Source organism: Adiantum capillus-veneris, chromosome 10, assembly GCF_014529385.1.
Source record: "Adiantum capillus-veneris isolate H3 chromosome 10, ASM1452938v2, whole genome shotgun sequence".
NCBI lineage: Eukaryota > Viridiplantae > Streptophyta > Polypodiopsida > Polypodiales > Pteridaceae > Adiantum > Adiantum capillus-veneris.
This window is the reverse complement of record NC_140940.1, coordinates 152,273,321-152,282,460: the sequence shown is the minus strand read 5'-3', so window position 1 is coordinate 152,282,460 and position 9,140 is coordinate 152,273,321. Positions and strand designations below refer to the sequence as shown.

Below are 9,140 nucleotides of genomic sequence, written 5' to 3'. Positions count from 1 at the left end.
CTCGAGTAGAAGCTCATGGTGTTATGCATTGTATGCAAAACATTGAAAAAGACTGTTTTCCTACATGAGAAAACAATCTAAATCTTCTTGTGTATGATTAGCTGTTTTTTCAACGGTGTGTGTGTGTGTGTGTGTGTGTGTGTGTGTGTGTGTGAGAGAGAGAGAGAGAGAGAGAGAGAGAGAGAGATCATCAAACATGCACTTACTCTATTGAGAACATTCAATAGGGATCAATCAAAAGTAAAATGAGACATAGCATAGGTGACTTCATTGGTGTAGAAATTCCACGACCATAAAAATCAATCAAAAAATTGTGGTTCCATGGCCTTCCCAAATTCCCATGATTCCTTTCGAAACCCCACACACACCAAAAGAGGAAAAAGGTTTGGAAAATGGGGCATTCAGTGACAATATCAAAATATTGAACTAGCCAAAAGATGTAAAAGGTATGAGAACTGGGACTTGGTTAGACTAGAGGGAGGTTGCGGATGTCATCCACAAAAGAGAGGAAATTGTGGTTTAGGAGCAAGGCTTGATGAGCCAGATCGCTGAGCTGCCTCGCTCTCGCTCGCAGGGAGCTTGCCAAGGCTCCGCTCATGAGTTGCCTCACTCCCCGCTCCACCTGCGCCCTGCTGGCCTGGTTGTTCTGGTCGCGCTCCAGCGTCAGCCCCACCTTCCACACCTGCGACGCCAGCCAACAATTGGTGACTTGGTCCATGAACCAGGGCCAGCCCAGCAATGGCACGCCACTGCACAGACTCTCCAGCGTGGAATTCCACCCGCAGTGTGAAAAGAAGCCGCCCACGGCGGGGTGGGATAGCACCATGGCCTGCGGGGCCCAGCGAACCACCTTGCACACCCCTGCTTCCGTTTCTCTAGAAAGCCCTTTGGAAGCACCTCCTCAAGCTGTACACTACTTTCAGCTTCTGAGCCTCCCTTAATGGCATTCTCACGGATGACCCACAAACATCTCTCGCCGCTTCCGGCGAGTCCCAACGCCAGCTCCTGCACTTGCTCCACATTCATGGTCGATATGCTCCCAAAAGCCACAAGGATGACGGAGGCGGAAGGCTGCAAGTCGAGCCACTCCCTGCACTCATCAACCTCCTCCGCCCAAAAGCTCGATGCCCCGGACACCGCATCGCCGCCAACCCCGCCCACCTTCCCCTCGGTCATGGGCAGCAGAGGCCCCACCAGTCGAATGGACTTGGGCCAGCAGTTTCCATAGTTTGGATGCGGGATGCCTTTCTGGAACTCGAGGGTCAGGGCTCCTAACACCTCTGGCTCCAATGCTTCAAAGGAGTTGCCAATCACTCCCATTGCCTTTCCCATGCACTTGAAACGATCGCTCAGCACCCCCCTGATCCAGTCCACGCCTGCCTTTCCGAAGAAGCGATACTCCAGAGGCAGATCTCCAGGGTGTATGCCCATTGGCAACCCAGGTACGCAAGTGATAAGCGTCATGGGAGTCTCCCTTGAGGCTGTTGCCGGTACTGCAATACAAAAAAGAACAATATCCACATTAACAAATAATGCTTAACAACGAGAGCTTGCCCATGTGTGTGTGTGTGTGTGTGTGTGTGTGTGTGTGTATGTATAGCGGAAAAAAATAGCTGGAGGATAGGGATCAGAGAGGCTGCAGAGTGTCCTTACCATTTGCCTCGAAGGGGTCGTAGCCGGAGGCGATAATGGCATCGACATGTAAGTAGATGGAGAAAACAGAAGCACATTGAGGCCATAAGATGAACTCCGGCACTGCCGCTTGCTCCGCCAAGGAAGAAGCCCATCGCAAGAAGAAATCGCTGACTATGCAGGTAATGGGGTGGCCCTGGGAGGCGAGCGATTCAACCAGCTCCAGGGCGCTCTCAAGAAGGCCGTAATCGATGGAGTTCTGCAGGAATTCGGTCCAGGTGTCACGGTCGAAGTCAGGTGGGAGGCCGTCCTTGATGCCCAGAAGCTGGAAATGATTATGGGCGGTGTGGGTGCCAGAGCTGCTGAGTTGTTGCTGGGAGCTGCGCACAATCTTGGCGTAAAGGTGGTCGACGGTGGCAAGGGTAACTCGCACGCCTTGGGCAACCAAGCGCTGGCCTACTTGCATGAATGGGTTGATGTGGCCCTGCGCTGGGTAGGGCAGCAGCAAGGCGTGGGGCGACGGTTTAATGGAGCCAAGATTGCTGCTGCTGATTAACTCCGCCTGCTGCTGGCCGGGCTGCTCATGACAGCTAGCTGCCATTGCAGCGTCGAGACTCGAGAAAGCTATAGGCGCAAACAGCCAGCAAGCAGGCCAGAATTATTGCTACTTGTTTTTTCTTCTATTTGCTTGCAGAGTATTCGGCCCTTCTGTATTCGGAAGGAGAATAGGCTATATATTTGGGTCCTACAGTACACACGCTTCCTTGTACTCCCCTTGCAGATCACGTCTCCTTTCCAATCGAGGCCATCCATTCGTTTCCAAATGAGGCCATTTAAAGTGCCACATGGCAAGAAGTCAAAGAGATTTTTTTCTCTTCCCCACTGTGAAATGCAATAGAATCACGATTCACGTGCCCAAAAGCTTTTCTGATTAGGCAAAATACTCCGACAAAATACTCGTGGCTCATGTTCCCACAAGCTTCTTGATTGTTTCAAACTTTCGTCCTCTATGTGTCCAAAAGCTTTTGCCGATTGTTTCAACTAGACACGTTCCTTTGGCAAAATAGTTTTGAAATTTGAAATTTGGCTCATGAATTATGAGCTTTTTTTATTGCTTCAAACTTTTGTCCTCTCTTGGGGGTGTGGCATGTGCAGTAGGCACTTTGGCCATGTGATAGTAGAACAGGCTTGAAATAAATATTTTTCCAAGTATACCTTCAAATGGGAAACACTAGAGTCTTTCTATGGCTTTGCATAAAAATACACTAAAAATCACTAAATTTTGTAGGTTTTGTCACCTATAAATTCATTTTTTTTACAATGGCGAAACATAGATAAAATTTTTTAATTAATTTTTTTTAACACTTTCGTTACCCGAGGGGGAATTCCCTCTAGATGCAATGACTTACATGTGCATCTTGAAAATGTGTGATCTGAGTGGAACCATTTACAAGGGAAAGCAAATCCACAACAAGATTTTGAGACAGGCTTTTGCAATATGATGTGCTGTGTTGTGGACATGTATGATAACTTTGGTGCTCTTTCACACACAAGCAAACTCTAACTACAAATCACATGTAGGCTCTCAAATGGCTAGGGCTAAGCCTTCATGCATCAAAACAATGTCTTGCAAGCCCTTATATGGGCATTCACATGTATGTACATCAGCCATGACCTCTATGGCTTGACAATGGCAAATGCAAGTTTCTTCCTCATAACGTTTTTCAGCGACAATGAGAAGCTTTTTTTCTTTAGCCTAGAAGGGGCTTCAACTGCAATCTACACTAGTATGTGAAGGAAAAATTTTCAACAAGAAAATATCAACTACAAGCCTGTGAAGATGCCATTCTTTGGAAGCACATGTATGATCCATCAAGAGGCTTTCGAAGGACACACGTCACATAAAGCTTCGACATTGTTTCGAGATGTTTGGAGCTCGTTTGTGGGGCTATTTTGAGATTGCATGTTGGGAGTGTGCTCATGAGTATACATCAATTTTTCAGCTCTCTTTTAGGGATATAGATCATCCCTCCCTTTCATGTTTTTTCAACCACTTGCAGGGCACTTTTGGCTTGTGTTGCAGGCTATGGTGGTGCAAGGTGATTTTGGATCATTTTGCGAGGGCTTTGGACATCATATTGGCGCTTGCATGCGAACAAGGAATTCAAAGAGGCAATGAGCTTTTGACGACTTGAGATTGCAAGTTAACGCGTGTTGCGATGAGTTGGAGACATGCATGAGTTGCGAGCCACTTGTATTATTCCATGAGCAAGAGAATCGTGATTGAGATGCATATAATGAGGAATGTGACAACTTTGTACACACTCTTTCCTTGAGGATGATTCAAATGAAAAGTTTGACAATGCTCCCAAAGGAGGACGAGGTGTTTCGTGAGGACAAATATATTGGAGGCCACATAGAACCTGGGTTGTAGGATGCCTTTGTGGCCAACGTGGAAATGATTGGGGGCCTGCTGATTCCTAGTTGCTAGTGTGTGTTGGAGTACATAGACTATATGCATGACACAACTATGGGTGGTTAGATTGAGGATTAGGATGACATAGTGGATGATGATTTTGTTGACGATGATGCTTGTTTTGAGGATGGTAGCAACGGCCTTGTAGAGTCCCTGTTGCTTGATGCTTTAGAGGCCATAGAGCCATGTAATGAAGACCAACCATGACATGAGGTCCACTATACAATAGATGCGCACATGATCATTTGTATTAGTCAAAGAACATGAGACTTGATCATGCATTTGATGTAGTTTCCTTGGCACCTTATTGAGTTCTACCCCAATCATGAGAGGATGTGAAGAGCGAGGATGACGGTATCACATATGCTATGTTAGTATATGGGGCCAAGGAATATTTTGCTAATTATGATTTGCCTTCCATGCGTGTTATAGGCAGAGAAGTCTCAGCTTTGGATTCAGCAGCAAAAGACACTATAATGGTTATTCTAATACTAGTATTCCAAGATGGCCTAACATCCAATTTTTCCCACTCCGGCTTTGGGGGGGGGGGGGGGGGGGGGGGGGGGGAGAAGGTTAATGTGCGTATCTTTCCTTTTTGTTATCGTGCATTATAATTGAATTCCATCTTTTTACTTATTCTTACAAACATTTGATACAAATTGTCTTTTTCTCCTTCGATAGATTTTTGAGATCCCTTCGGATTACTCCTACTACATTAAACCTTTTCTGCTTCTTATTCTTCTCCTTCTCACCTCTGCTTTCACTCAGAGATAGAGACTGCTTGAGAGAGAGAGAGAGAGAGAGAGAGAGAGAGAGAGAGAGAGAGAGAGAGAGAGGGAGGAGGAGGAGGAATGTGTGATTGAATATACAAATGTACCACACACACACACACACACACACACACACAGAGATAAGGAAGGGAATGGGATCTAAAGGGACCTCTTTATTTGCCATGGGATTAAAAAGGAGATTATGGAAGGGGCAAATGGGTGGATGCCATGTAGACTGAAATGGTGGGTATGGAAGAGCCTAAAAGTAAGTGGTCAAACTTGTACTTTATAAGGAGAAAACCTCTTATAAATTCAAAAAGCTAAACTTTTCTCTGAATAGTTGAGTAAAAACCAATCCTTTCTCTCTCTAGTTGGCTGACAGTTTCTCCCCCCCTCTCTACTAAAAAGGTGTCCCTCCAAAAACGTGTTGATCATTCCCTCCCTCTATCTCTACTGTACCATCTCTCACTTCTCTTCACTTCACCTTGCAAGTTGCTTCTCTTTCCTTCCTTTCAGTTTTCCCTCCCAAAAGCTCCATAGCAGAAGTTTGAACCTCCTTTCCCTCTTTAAGCTCACTGCATTCGTGAGGGCTGCATTCTCCTCAAACTGAAGTTCTCCATTTCTCCATGGGCCTCACTAAACATGTGCAACATATCCTTTTGCTAGATCATCCCTCTTTCTTTCCTCAACAGGTTTCCTGCTCCTTCTCCATTAAGCTCTCTAGAGAGGATCTACTTCCCTCTCAAGCTTTACAACATTAACTTCCCCATTGAGCCAACAAGCAGGTGGAGCAGTATAGCAATAAGTGGCATCCTTCACCATTGTGTACCATCAAGAATCTTGCTCTTTATACAACTGAGAACATGGATGTGCAATGTCTAATCATAAGTGTTTGTCTGCAGGTTGTGCCAGTATTCCCCATGGCATCATTAGGTACTCGACAACCTAGGAGTGTCATTAACTCCATTTCATGCAGCAATGTACAAGACGACGATGGATATTGGGTGACAATGGAATTCAAACAAAAGATGTGGGTGACAATGAAGCCCAACTCAAGAGGTGCACACAAGGTCTCAAGGATACACATGGCTTCTCGAGCACACCATTGAAAGGGAAGAATCATGGAGTTCAATAAAACACAAGATGGCAAGAGGCTTGCGAAGGTGCAACATGTGTATGTTGCTTCACAACTGAAGCTAGAGACAGTAGTGGCTCCATCGAGGTTTCCTACAAACTTTAATGCTACTCCTCTTTCAAGTTTTTTGGTCGTCTATTTAGTATTTTTTCCTTGTATGTTGCTTTTGATGACTGTAAGATTTCCATTGCTTGTTTATGTTTGCAAATGTTTTTCCATCCCATTTTGTAGAGTGGGAGCCAATAGAGTCCTTCACAGGAAATTTTGAGGCCATCCACACTGATCTTGGCAAGTTTCTCTATGATGGCTGTCCATCCTCTAAGCTTGCCTCACGTGACATTTTTAAATAATATTTATGTCGCACCTAGGCGAAATGGGTATGGTAATCTTTCTCCGGTTCACTCGCCAACCTTGGAGAGTTTGGAATGGCCTAAGCCAGACAGTACCTTGATTGCAGCAACCAAAAGGAGAATTCAGGCAGATGTACAAGCAGCAATGAAGTGCACCTATGGTTCCCACAAAGCCACGGTAACATGGTTTATGTCTCTTCATGTGTTTGTGTTTATATTTTGACTTAACAGTGTTCATAGGACACCAACAATGTGGACTTGCAAAGGGGGTAGTGCGATCAACGGATTCCTTGTAGCTGGATGGGAGACTAAGGTGGTCAACCACCAGGGAGATAGAATCAAGTGCTCTGTAGTTGCTGAACAATGTGGTGTTCAGATACCATATTGCGAAGCAAAGCTTGTCGATGGTCTTTCCCTATAAAAGATGGAAGCTGACGATGGGAGAATGGGAGGCACGAGACTCTAATGTTGCTGCTAGAGAATTAGTTGACCTACAAATATGCCTCCACAATGATGCAGTGCACCACATTACATTGAATAATGACTAGCACCTCAATCACCTTCGAGAGTATCTTAATCTCAAATATACCTTGCCCAAGCAATATGTGTGAGAACGTTCCGTTTCCGTGATGTATTTTTGTAAAAGCTTGTAACTGACAAGGATTTTGCTCCCATAAATACATACATTGTTTTGAATCTCGTTTCTCCGCATACTTGTTTATCAACTTGTTTCAAGTTTTCAATTGAAACGTGCAATTTCTTTGATGTGGAGCACAAATGTTTTCAATGTTGGTGTCTTTCAATGATTTGTCGCATGATTTTGTTTAAAATTATAGTTTTAAGTTATTTTGACATTAGTTTTAATTGCTTTTTTAAAAGTGACTTTGGGTATATAAGTGACTTTCTAGGTTTTAAACTTCATTTCTCACATTCACAAAACTCTAGCTCTAAGCTCTCTTCGCGAACAAACCCATGGCAACGTCTACTAATGAACTTCTCACACAATTACAAAATGTAAGACTTGTAGATTGAGCACATGAACTACTCAGTGTGTTCAAGGGGACAATTGACATGCAAGCCACTACCAACCTTCATGTAGAGACATATGAAAGCTTTGTTGACTACATGGCGCAGTACATGGAAGAATATGCCATAATCTGTGAGGGATCCGACACGACGTGGTTGCCATTGGATTTTCTCAAGAATCTCTATACGTCCGACAAAAACTTTTGCTTTCGTTTGTTGAGTTTTATTAAAGGTCTCACAGAATGGGACTAGATGACAGAGAATGAAGATGATCTCATAGATTTGGGCATGGGGTGCATAGGCACCCAATTCATTTCTTGGGACATGGTTCTGGTATTACTTGTGCTTGAGGGCATGGATAAGGGAAAATCAAAGGGAAAGGTCAACCAAAGACCACCTATGACCATTGTGGAGGAATCAAATGAAGTTATCTAAGAGATTGATGAGCAGACTGAACATCTATGACACTCATCCTCTTGCAAGATCCCAGCTCTGCTGAGGAGGAAGATCGGATGATAGAGGAAGATGAGGTGTTGGAGAAAGTCCCAGACCTCCAAATTATCACTTTGCATGTAGTGGTGGTGGATGATTGTCACTTTCTGTTCCTTCACGACATTGCCAAAACATTAGGACTCAGAGAAGATGAGTCACTTGCAGTGCTTTCTATCTATGCGAGCATGAAGGATCCCAATGGAAAGGAAGAGAAAGTGAATTTTCAAATTGACTTTGAAGACCAAGGTCTCCTAGCAAGCCTCGCTTTCCTCCCCAATGAAAACGAATAGAAGTTGGTGCAAACAGTAGCAAGTACACTTGTGCAAATCAAATCATGTGCCTCATTCTACGAAAGCATAACCGAAAGTGCTTTTCATCTAACAAACCACTGGTCATGATTAGTAGATATGATCGATCTAGCATCGATCTTACAAAGAAAAATCTTGAAGAGAAGGATGAGGAAACTGAGGTAAACAAATCTTAACCTGGTACATTGTCTATTATTACTTACTACAAGTGTTAAAGTCATTTAAAATGCTTTGCAGACGGCATACCATGTTGATAAGTTCGTAATGCGTACTGGAGGTTCACGCAACGTGCCCATGCTTAGGGATAGCTTGCTTTGGCACTACCTGAGCCACCTGGGGCCATCGATTCCTAGACTTGCTTACACAGAGTTCTCCAAGAATGGTTCTACGGAGCTGCTAAAGTGGAAAGCATTAAGTACCATACTCGATGAATATTCCCTCAACCTAAATGCTCACAAATGTATATTGGTAGATTGAGAGGTAGCATTGTATGTGTAATGGAATTTGCCTATTCAATTTGAGAGTAGTGGAATTTAATGAGAGTACTTTCAAGAAATGATTTTGTGAGCATAGCGGATAGACATAATTGAAGATAGCAACATAATTATAGAAATTAGTTAACTTGGCATGGACAATACTTTTGCAAGAGAGAGAATTTAGAGAACATGACAACAGTTGAGGACCGGATTTATGTGGAGCCGGTCCCCCTTCCAATAGGCATTTGTATTATGATTTCTCCCATAAAGAGAGACTTGTTACAATACATTCTTTGTGTTCCTTGTGACCTAGGTGACGCAATGAAGATGGAAAGCTTCATGCATCACCATCATAGCATAACCTAAACTTGAAGAAAGCTTTAACTATACCAAGCCTCAGTCCCAAGACCTCAAACACCTTCGAAGGTGGAGAGAGCTAGCAGGGAATGAGGGTAGGGAAGAGGAAGAAGAAACA

At 44.0% G+C, this 9,140-nt stretch overlaps 1 pseudogene across 1 annotated transcript; it reads right to left on the bottom strand.

The window, feature by feature from the left end:
- Positions 1–246: 246 nt before the first annotated feature.
- LOC147449885 (UDP-glycosyltransferase 85A7-like) lies at positions 247–2,361 on the bottom strand (annotated as a pseudogene). The gene is made up of 2 exons (XR_015189482.1): positions 1,654–2,361; positions 247–1,493 (listed from the first exon to the last, which is right to left on the bottom strand). The product of XR_015189482.1 is annotated as a UDP-glycosyltransferase 85A7-like (transcript).
- Between the last annotated feature and the right edge of the window lie 6,779 nt (positions 2,362–9,140).